Below are 11,057 nucleotides of genomic sequence, written 5' to 3' on the forward strand. Positions count from 1 at the left end.
TTGTAATTTTACCACAAATTCATGCTGTTGTGTGCTCTGCAGCATCTAACCTAGTCCTTGAACAATAATAAGGGATTCAATAAGTGTTTTTTAAAATTAATGATTGAATAAAGCCATTATAGTTCCATGCTATTCACTCTCATAAAAGATGCATAGTAATAACTATTTGTTTAGGCAGAGATATTGCAGGTTCGGTTCCTGATCACTGCAATAAGGTGAGTATTACGATAAAGTGAGTCAAATGGATATTTTGGTTCCTCAGTACACATAGAGTTATGTTTACACTATACTGTAGTCTATTAAGTATAGAAATAGCATTATGTCTGAAAGTGTAAATACCTTGGTTAAAAAACACTTGGACTACAACATGCTATCATCTGAACTTTCAGTGAGTCATAATCTTTTTGCTGGTGGAGGGTCTTGCCTTGATGTTGATGGCTGCTGACTGATCAGGGTGGTGGTTGCTGAAGTTTGGGGTGGCTCTGGCTGTTTCCCAAAATAAGACAATGAAGTTTGCTGCATCGATTGACTCTTTCACAAATGATTTCTCTGTAGCACGTGAGGCAGTTTGATAGCATTTTACCCACCGCCAAACTTTCAAAATTGGACCCCGTCCTCTCAAACCCTGCCCCTGCTTTATCAACTAAGTTGATGTAATGTTCTAAATCATTTGTGTCACATCAACAATCTTCACAGCATCTACACCAGGAATAGTTTCCTTCTCAAGAAACCACCAATCACTGATCACCATAACAATAATGAAAAAGTTTGAAATATTGCCATGAATTTCCAAAATGTGGCAGAGATACCAAGTGAGCAAATGCTGTGGGGAAAATGATGCCAATAGAGTTGCTCAACACAGGGATGCCTCAGACTTTCAATTTGTCAAAAACATGGTATCTGCCAAGTGCAATAAAGTGAAGCACAATAAAAACAAAGTATGCCTGTATATAATTTTAGACTTTGCAGGGTGCGTAATGTGGTGTGAATTAATATGTTGATATTCTAATCCCTGAGGTGATGGTACTAAGAAGTGGGACCATTTGGAGGTAAGCAGGTCTTGAGGGTAGACCTTTCATGAGTGAGATTAATGACTTCATAAGAACCCTCAGAGAGTTCCTTTGCCCTTTCTGCAGTGTAAGGACACAGCAAGAAGGCTATGAATCAGGAAGAGGGCTCTCACCCAGCCAGGCTGGCATCTTGACCTTGGACTACCAGCCTCCAGAATTGTGAGAAATACATTTCTGTTGTTTATGAGCCATCTAATCAGTGGTATTTTGTTAGAGCAGCCTGAACAGATTAAGTGCTTTTACATCCATTGTGGCATTTTAATTAAACATTTTATTAAGCTTTTTATTTTTATTTTTTAATTTTATTTATTTATTTGAGAGAGAGACAGAGTAAGAGAGCATGAGAGGAGAGGTCAGAGGGAGAAGCAGACTCCCCATGGAGCTGGGAGCCTGATGTGGGGCTTGATCCCAGGACCCTGGGATCATGACTTGAGCTGAAGGCAGTCGCTTAACCAACTGAGCCACCCAGGTGCCCCTAAGCTTTTTATTTTGAGATAATTGTAGATTCACACACAAGTTGTAGGAAAAATACAAAGATGCTATGTGTCTTTTACCTAGTTTACCCTAATGGTAACATCTTGCAAAACTCTAATACAGTATTTACAATCAGGATATTGATATTGAGATACAGTCAAGACACACAAAAATTCCATCAGGGCAAGAATCAGTCATGTTGCCCTTTTATAGTACACCCACTTCCCTCCCACCACTGCCCCTTTAACAACCCTGGCAACCACTAATCTCTTCATTTCTGTAATTCTGTCATTTCAAGAATGTTACATAAATAGAATCATACAGGATGCAATTTCTTGGGATTGGATTTTCTCACCAGGGGATTCATTCAGATTATTGTGTATATCAATAGTTTCTTTTTTGTTTTTTTTTTAAGTGTACAATTCAGTGGTTCTTAGTATATTCACACAGTTGTGCCACCACCACCACAATAAATTTTAGAAGTTTCATCACCCCAAGAACAAACCTTGTACCTTCTTTAGCCATCTCCCCCTATGATATAATGGGAAATACATTTGGTCTTTGTCCCTGGATCCTGGCAAAAAACTCTCAGCACTCTTGGAATTTTCTGAGTTATTAGAGTGCTTTTCATCATTCTTAGTTTTATCACACCTGAGTTTTTATTAATGAGGTGACTTCTGAAAAGCCCCTAAGTACCCTAAGGGTAGGGGCTAGTTGCCAGGGAACCAACCATGATTAATGGGTTGGAGCTCTCAGGCCTTTGCCCTTACCTCTGGGGAGGGGAGATGGGCTGGAGATCAGAGTTCATTGATTGGAAATACTTCTTCTCTTCTCATATAGAAACATTTAGTGCTATAAATCCCCTTCAAGTGCTGCTTTCTCAGCATCTCACAAATTTTCATATACTGTTTAAAATTTTTCTTTCAATCAAAAAGTTGCATATTTTCCATTTGATTTCTTCTTTCATTTCCTGGGTTATTTAGCAATGTGCTATTTGGTTTACAAATATTTTTTCTGTTATTGCATTTAAGTTTAATTGTGATTGGAGAACATACTTTTTATAATGGAAATCCTTTACAATATTTTGAGCTTCTTTTTATGGCTCAAAATATGGTATATACAGGTAAATGTTCTATGAGCACTTGAAATATATGTGTATTCTGCTATTGTTGATTGGAGTGTTGTATAAATGTCAATTTGATTTAGTTGGTTGGTAGGCGAAATTGGTATGGCCCTCAGTCATATAAGGAAATAAACCCCAAAGTCACAAAGACTTTTCTGTTACTTCTAGAATTGTTATAGTTTTAGCTTTCACTTTAGTTCTGATTCATTTTGAGTTCATTTTTAAAAAAGATTTTACTTATTTAGGCTCCTGGGTGGCTCAGTCGGTTAAGTGGCTTCCTCGGCTCGGGTCATGATCCGAACGTCCTAGGATCGAGTCCCACATCGGGCTCCCGGCTCAGCAGAGAGCCTGCTTCTCCCTCTCCCTCTGCCTGCTTGTGCTCTCTATCTCTCGGTCAAATAAATAAATAAAATCTTTAAAAAAATATTTTACTTATTTATTAGAGAGAGAGTGGGGGGGAGGAGCAGAGGGAGAGGTATAAGGAGACTCTGTGCTGAGCACAGAGCCCAGTGTGGGGCTCAATCCCACAACCCTGAGATCATGACCTGATCTGAAATTCAGAGTCAGATGATCAACCCAGCCACCCAGGTGCGCTTTGAGTTCATCGATGGTGTGTGGTGTAAGATAAAGGTCTAAATGTATCATTTGCTTATGGATGTCCAGTTGTCCTAGCAGCATTTGTTGAAAGGACTGTCATTTCTTTTTAAAAAAAAATTTTAAGATTTTATTTATGTATTTGACACACAGAGAGAGAGAGAACACCAGCACAGGGAGCAGCAGGAAGAGAGAGAGGGAAATGCAGGCTCCCCACAGAGCAGGGAGCCCGATGCTGGGCTCAATCCCAGGACCCTGAGATCAAGACCTGAACTGAAGACAGATGCTTAACCCACTGAACAACCCAGATGCCCCAGGGCTGTCATTTCTACATTGAATTGCCTTGGCACCTTGTCAGAAATCACTGACCATAATATAAAGGTTCATTTTGGACTCTCCATTCTGTTCCATTGATTTCTCTATTATCTTCATGTTAGCATCACAGTCTTGATAACTGACTTTACAGTAAGTTTTGAAATATGGAGGCAAAAATTCTCCCATTGACTCTCTTTCAAGTTCATGTTTGTTATTCTGGATCATTTGTATTTCCATATCCATTTTAGGATCAGCTTGTTAATTTTTTTTCAGCTTGTTTATTTCTGCAAAAGAAAAAAAAGGCTGCCAAAATTTTTATAGAGATTCCATTTAATTTAAAAATAAATTTGGTGAGAATTGTCATCTTAATAATACTGAGTCAGTTCATGACATGGAATTTCTCTCCGTTTATATAGATCTTTAAATTACCTCAGCAATTTTTGGTGTATGTTTTGGTGTATATTTTTAAGTATTTTATTTTCTTTGATGGTATTATAGAATTATCTTCATTTCATTTTCACAGTTTTTTCATTGCTAGTATATAGAAATAAAATTTATATTATTTATCTTTTTTTAAAAAAATATTTTATTTATTTATTTGACAGAGAGAGAGAGAGATCACAAGTAGGAAGGGAGGCAGGCAGAGAGAGAGGAGGAAGCAGGCTCTCTGCTGAGCAGAGAGCCCGACGTGGGGCTCGATCCCGGGACCCTGAGATCATGACCTGAGCTGAAGGCAGAGGCTTAACCCACTGAGCCACCCAGGTGCCCCTATTATTTATCTTTTATCTCATATTCCTGCTAATCTCACTTAATAATCTAGTAGTGCTTTTTTGTGGATTTCATCTGAGTTTATATTGGCGATTGTCATCTCTCAAAAGAGCCAGTTCTGTTTCCTCCTTCCCAATATGGATGCTTTTTATTTCTTTTCCTTTCCTGATTGCTCTGGCTTAGTAATCTCCAGTTCAGTGCTTAATCTGAGTGGCAAGCATGGGCATTCTTGACTGTTTACAACCAAAGTGGGAGAGCATTCACTCTTTGACCATTGATACTATGATGATGTTATGATGTGAGCTATAGACTTTTCTCATGTCCATTATCAGTTTGAGAAATTTACCTTCTATTCTGACTTTGCTGAGAATTTGTTTTTATTTGTGGTAAAATATGCATAACATAAAATTTGCCATTTTAGCCATTTTAAGTATACATTTTAGTGGTATAATGTACATTTACATTGTTGCACAGTCATTACCACCATCTACCTCCAGAACTGTATCATCTTCCCAAACTGAAACTCTGTTCCCATTAAGCATTTCCTCCTCCCAGCCCCTGACAACCACTATTGTAGTTGCTGTCTCTATAACTTTGACTACTCTAGGTACCTCATATAAGAGGAATCATATATTTGTCCTTTTGTGACTGGCTTATTTCCACTTGTCTTCAAGGTTTATCCCTATTGTGACATGTGTCAGAATTTCCTTCTTTCTAAGACTGAATAATGTTCCATTGTGTATGGTGTGTGTGTGTATGTGTGCGCACACTATATTTTGTTTATCCATTCATCTGTCACTGGACACTTGGGTTGCTGCCACCTGTCTTCGTCCATTTGGGCTGCTGTAACAGATTACCACAGACTAGGTGGCCTGTAAACAGCAGAAATTTCTTTCTCACATTTCTAGAGGCTAGAAATCCAAGATCGAGATGCTAGTATGGTCAGATGAACGCCCTCTTCCTGGTTCACAACCAATGCCTTTTCTCTGTGTTCTTACAGGGCAGAAGGGGCTAGGGAGCACTGTGGGATCTCTTTCATGAAAACACTGATCCCATTCATGAGAGCTCCACCCTCATAAATTAATAATCTCCCGAAGACCCCACCTACCAATGTGGTTGGGGCCCATCACCTTTGGGAATTTGGATTACAAGGTATGAATTTTGGGGGACATATTCAGACCACTGTACCACCTTTTGACTATTGTGAATAATGCTGCTGTGAACATGGGTGTACAAATATCTCTTGGAGTCCCTGCTTTCAATTCTTTTTTTTTTTAATTTGACAGACAGATCACAAGTAGGCAGAGAGGCAAGCAGGGGGGGGGGAAGCAGGCTCCCCACTGAGTGGAGAGCCCGATGCTGGACTCGATCCCAGGACCCTGAGATCACAACCTGAACTGAAGGCAGAGACTTTAACCCACTGAGCCACCCTGCTTTCAATTTTTTTTTGGCATATACACAGAAGTGGAATTGCTGGATTATATGGTAATTCTATCTTTAATTTTTAATTTTTTGAGGAATTGCCATATCATTTTCTGCAGCAACTACACCAGTTTACTTCTCAGCAGCAATGCACAAGCATTCCAATTTCTCCACATCCTTGCTAATACTCTTTCTTTGGTCTTTCTTTCTTTCTTTTTTTAATACTAGCCAGTCTAATGGGTGTGAAGTTGTTCTGTGCCCCAGTCTTAATTTATAAAGATTACTGAGTGGCAGCATGGAGAGATTGATGCCATTGAAAGAACATTTTAATGTTACTTATGGTTACTCTAGAAATAATAGACAATATTCCTTTACCTTAATCATCCCAGAGCCAGGTACCAGGCAACCAGAGAACATTCCTGTAGTTCAGAGCCTGCCAAAATTATTTAAACGACCCAATCTTAAACTGTTTACGCTGCCTGTCTTGCCATTCCCAATTAAGTCAGTGGCCTATACCTATCCCTCCTTTATCATACAGTCACCTTTATAAATGAACGCCTGGGCATAGAACAGTTGGCACAGTGTGCTAGGTGACTCAGGGTTCAACGGAGGGGGCTTGCTTCTAGACTGCTCTTGGCTTACTGACTGGCTTTACCAAACAATGGGTGCTATCAGGGAAGGCGTGGCTGGCTCTTGGCATGTTGGCACTCTGGAGGCCACTGGTTCATGATATACCTGCTGGACACTGCCATGACCTTCCAGCTAAATCAAGGAGAACCTCGAAAGCATGAGCCTCCATGGCACTCCTCACTTAGTCTGGACAGCTTGGTCCACTGGGCCAAATCTGATTTCCCTGGTTTGACACACGTAGGTTCCAAAGGTTAAAAAAAGGGGGAGGGAGTTTAGCTACCTAGAAATATAGGCCATTTTAAAAGGAAAAAAAAAAAGCTTAAATTGGGACAGGGATGGCCCCAGTGAGAGTTTCCTTAGAGGCATGGGGTCCGTTTTCTCTCCCCCTTTCTCTCTTACCAGCTGGAGACAAAAACTAAAGACTGTGGCTTCAGGTGGCTACAAGCCTATAGCACAGGGGAAAAAAACAGGAAAAAAAAAAGACCATGGTTTTTGGCCCATGGGGATACAAGGCCAAGGGGAAAAAAGGCAAACTTTAAACCTTATGTACTGAGCAAATGAAGGTCTGACAAACATACTGCTAGCCCTAGATTACTTATTGATTTTATTTTTTTAAACATTTTTATTTATTTGAGAGAGAGAGAGAACAAGCAGGGAGGAGGAGCAGAGGGAGAGGGAGAATCAGACCCCTACAGAGTGGGGAACCCAGTTCAGGACTAGATCCCAGGACCCCATGATCATGACCTGGGCCCAAGGCAGATGCTTAACCAACTGAGCCACCCAGGCGCCCTTATTGATTTTATTTTATTATTTATTTATTTATTTTTTAAGATTTTATTTATTTATTTGACAGAGAGAGATCCCAGGACCCTGGGATCATGACCTGAGCTGAAGGCAGAGGCTTAAACCACTGAGTCACCCAGGTGCCCCTTATTTTATTTTTTAAAGATTTGTTTATTTATTTAAGAGATAGAGGTGGGGGAGGGGCAAAGGAGAAGGAGAGAGAATTTTTTTTTTAAAGATTTTATCTATCTGTCAGAGAGAGAGAGAGTGAGCACAGGCAGACAATGGCAGGCAGAGGGAGAAGCAGGCTCCCTGCCGAGCAAGGAGCCTGATGTGGGACTCAATCCTAGGACGCTGGGATCATGACCTGAGCTGAAGGCAGCCACCCAACCAACTGAGCCACCCAGGCGTCCCAAAGGAGAGAGAATCTTAAGCAGACTCCAAACCTAGTGCGGAGCCTGATGTAGGACTTGATCTCACAAACCTGTGATCATGACCTCAGCTGAAATTAAGTCAGACATTTAATCAGCTGAGCCACCCAGGTGCCCCAGCCCTGGATTACTTACTGCTTTTAAAACAAATTTCTAGGGACGCCTGAGTGGATCAGTTGATTGGGCGGCTGCCTTTGGCTCAGGTCGTGATCCTGGTGTCCTGGGATCGAGTCCCGCATTGGGCTCCTTTCTTGGCAGGGAGCCTGCTTCTGCCTGCCATTCTGTCTGCCATTCTGTCTGCCTGTGCTCACTCTCTCTCTGACAGATAGATAAAATCTTTAAAACAAACTTCTAGGTACAGGGGGAGAAAATGAAATGTAATTAAGTAATTATATATGCATATAAAAGATTATAATATAAATATATAATAGAGAAATCGTATATATATGCATATATGTGATATATATATATATAAAACTAGTTTAAAACAAAGCCCCAAATTTGATCGAGTTCAAGTCCAAAATTAAATGCTAAAGAATTTGTATAAGTAAATGATAAAAAGACTGCTGATTGGCTATTGTGCCTCTACAACCTTTGTTCTGAATTAACTTTAACATTTGCTAAACTACATCAATTGATAAGGCCTTTATGGACTTAATCAAGATGGGGCTCAAATTGTAGCTGTATCTGGGAATCTCACTGAACTTCAGCATTCTGTCCTCTATAATCTTAAGAAGGTAACTAAATATAAAGTGAAGAAAAAAATTGGTTTGTTTCACTCTAATTGTAGCCTTATCTAAGTTTCCAAAATTATAATAACCATTGACCTAAAATATTCCATTTAGACATATGTGGTCTGACACAATAAATAGTAACTTAAAATTAAAGTAGGTCTTTGACAGTAAACCGCAAGTGTTGGAGAGGATGTGGAGAAAGGGGAACCCTCTTATACTGTTGGTGGGAATGCAAGTTGGTACAGCCACTTTGGAAAACAGTGTGGAGATTTCTTTTTTTTTTTTTTAAAGATTTTATTTATTTATTTGACAGACAGCGACCACAGTAGACAGAGAGGCAGGCAGAGAGAGAGGAAGGGAAGCAGGCTCCCTGCCGAGCAGAGAGCCCGATGTGGGGCTCAATCACAGGACCCCAGGATCATGACCTGAGCTGAAGGCAGAGGCTTTAACCCACTGAGCCACCCAGGCACCACCAGTGTGGAGATCTCTTAAGAAATTAAAAATAGAGCTTCCCTATGACCCTGTAATTTCACTAATGGGTATTTACCCCAAAGATACAGATGGAGTGAAAAGAAGGGCCATCTGTACCCCAATGTTCATAGCAGCAATGGCCACAGTCGCCAAACTGTGGAAAGAGCCAAGTTGCCCTTCGACAGACAAATGGATAAGGAAGATAGGGCCAATATATACAATGGAATATTACTCAGTCACCAGGAAGGATGAATACCCAACTTTAGTATCAACATGGATGGGACTGGAGATTATGCTGAGTGAAATAAGTCAAGCAGAGAAAGAGTCAATTATCATATGGTTTGACTTACTTGTGGAGCATAAGGAATAACATAGAGGACTTGGGAGAAGGAGAGAAGTGAGTTGGGGGAAATTGGAGGGGTAGATGAACCATGAGAGACTGTAGTCTCTGAGAAACAAACTGAGGGTTTTGGAGGGAAGGGAGTGAAGTGTTGGGAGGGCCTTGGTGGCGGTTATTAAGGAGGGCACGTATTGCATGGAGCACTGGGTGTGGTGTATAAACAATGAATCTTGGGGGCCACCTGGGTGGATCAGTGGGTTAAAGCCTCTGCCTTTGGCTCAGGTCATGATCCCAGGGTCCTGGGGTCAAGCCCCGCATCAGGCTCTCTCCTCAGGGTGGGGAGCCTGCTTCCTCCTCTCTCTCTGCTTGCTTCTCTGCCTGCCTCTCTGCCTACTTGTGATCTTTCTGTCAAATAAATAAAAAATATTCAAAAAAAATAAACAACGAATCTTGGAACACTGAAAAAATAAAATAAAATTTATAAAAAAACATAAAAAAGTAGGACTTTGGGACTTACAGATTGGCTTAACGAAATGGAACCCCACTGACCCCCAGTTAAAATCATTAGCCTGGCCCAATATAAGTTAAAACAGGGGGATCAGGAATTAAGACTCACTATACAAAACCTAATTAATAAAGGGGTGTATATCTTCACTACTTCTTTGATAGCCATTTTTGCCTGTTCTTAAGTCTAAAAAAAAAAAAAGAGTTGTGTGTGGGTGGGTATTCCTCATGTTAGATCACTACTATCTTTATGCTATGGCCCCTACACCAGACATCCAATATTATTAAAATGACTGATTTTGTTCAGTGAATAACTGGCAAATATTTTGCTCTTATAGATTTGGCTACCATTTTCTGTTCAGTATCTATTTCAACAGCCTCTCAGCTACAGTTTGCTTTTTCCTCTGAAGGGACACAAACACCTCCAGGCTACCCATGGGACATCTCAACAGATGTGCCATCACACACAATCTTTACAGACAAGGTCTTAACTACATCCACCTTCCTGTAGGAGCACAGGTATGACATTACACTGATAATCCTCTAAGGAGATTCAGTAAATACACTCATTAAGGACATACCAATCCAACATCTTTCAGTCTGTCTTGGGTTCTGATGACAACATATTTCTCTTTTACAAATTTTATTCCCAAATTAAAATTGACAGGCACTTTTGTCAGTCACTCCCCCTCCCCCTGCCAAGCTCCTTCACCAAAGACACTTTGGCAATGTCTTCTCATTCTTGCTGGAGTCTGAGCCACTTCTGATGGCTGTAAGTTGACCAAGGGCTTCAGGTACAAGAACCACCCCGCAATCTCATACGATACACCATTAAAACAAAACAAAACAAAACAAAACAAAACAAAACAAAAATGACTGGCCATCTGCAGGGCTTTCCTAAAAATAGAGGCTTTCATAGACCTGAGCCTGTGATCCTACATACTCTGTTGCCCAGTATGCTTTGAGTCATGGAAACAGCATCCCACAAACTTGGCACAGCTACAGAGGCCTTCTTAAAAGAGGATGCAACCACACCTGGGCTTTCTGGCATATTCTGCTTGCAGGAGGGGGTGACTTTCCCTGTCCTCAGTCCCTTGCCAGATGCTAAGGTACTAGAAGAAGTCACCCCTCCCCCAAACGCTTGGATACCTTGGAAACCCCCTGGGGTTAACTGAGTGAGCAACAGTACAGTACGTTTATCCCAATGGCACTGCTGACTGTCATACGTGATTGAGCTAAGTGAAATGTTGCTGCTTCCCATCCTTTAGCTAGGATATCCCTCATAAAAGATGGGACCCAAAAAACAACACACTTAGCCAAACTTCAGGCAGTCATCTTAATACTGGATGCCCCAGCCAAGGAATGGTACTATTTTTACATTTATTGTAAACCGATGGG

Source organism: Mustela nigripes, chromosome X (assembly GCF_022355385.1).
Source record: "Mustela nigripes isolate SB6536 chromosome X, MUSNIG.SB6536, whole genome shotgun sequence".
Classification (NCBI taxonomy): Eukaryota; Metazoa; Chordata; class Mammalia; order Carnivora; family Mustelidae; genus Mustela; species Mustela nigripes.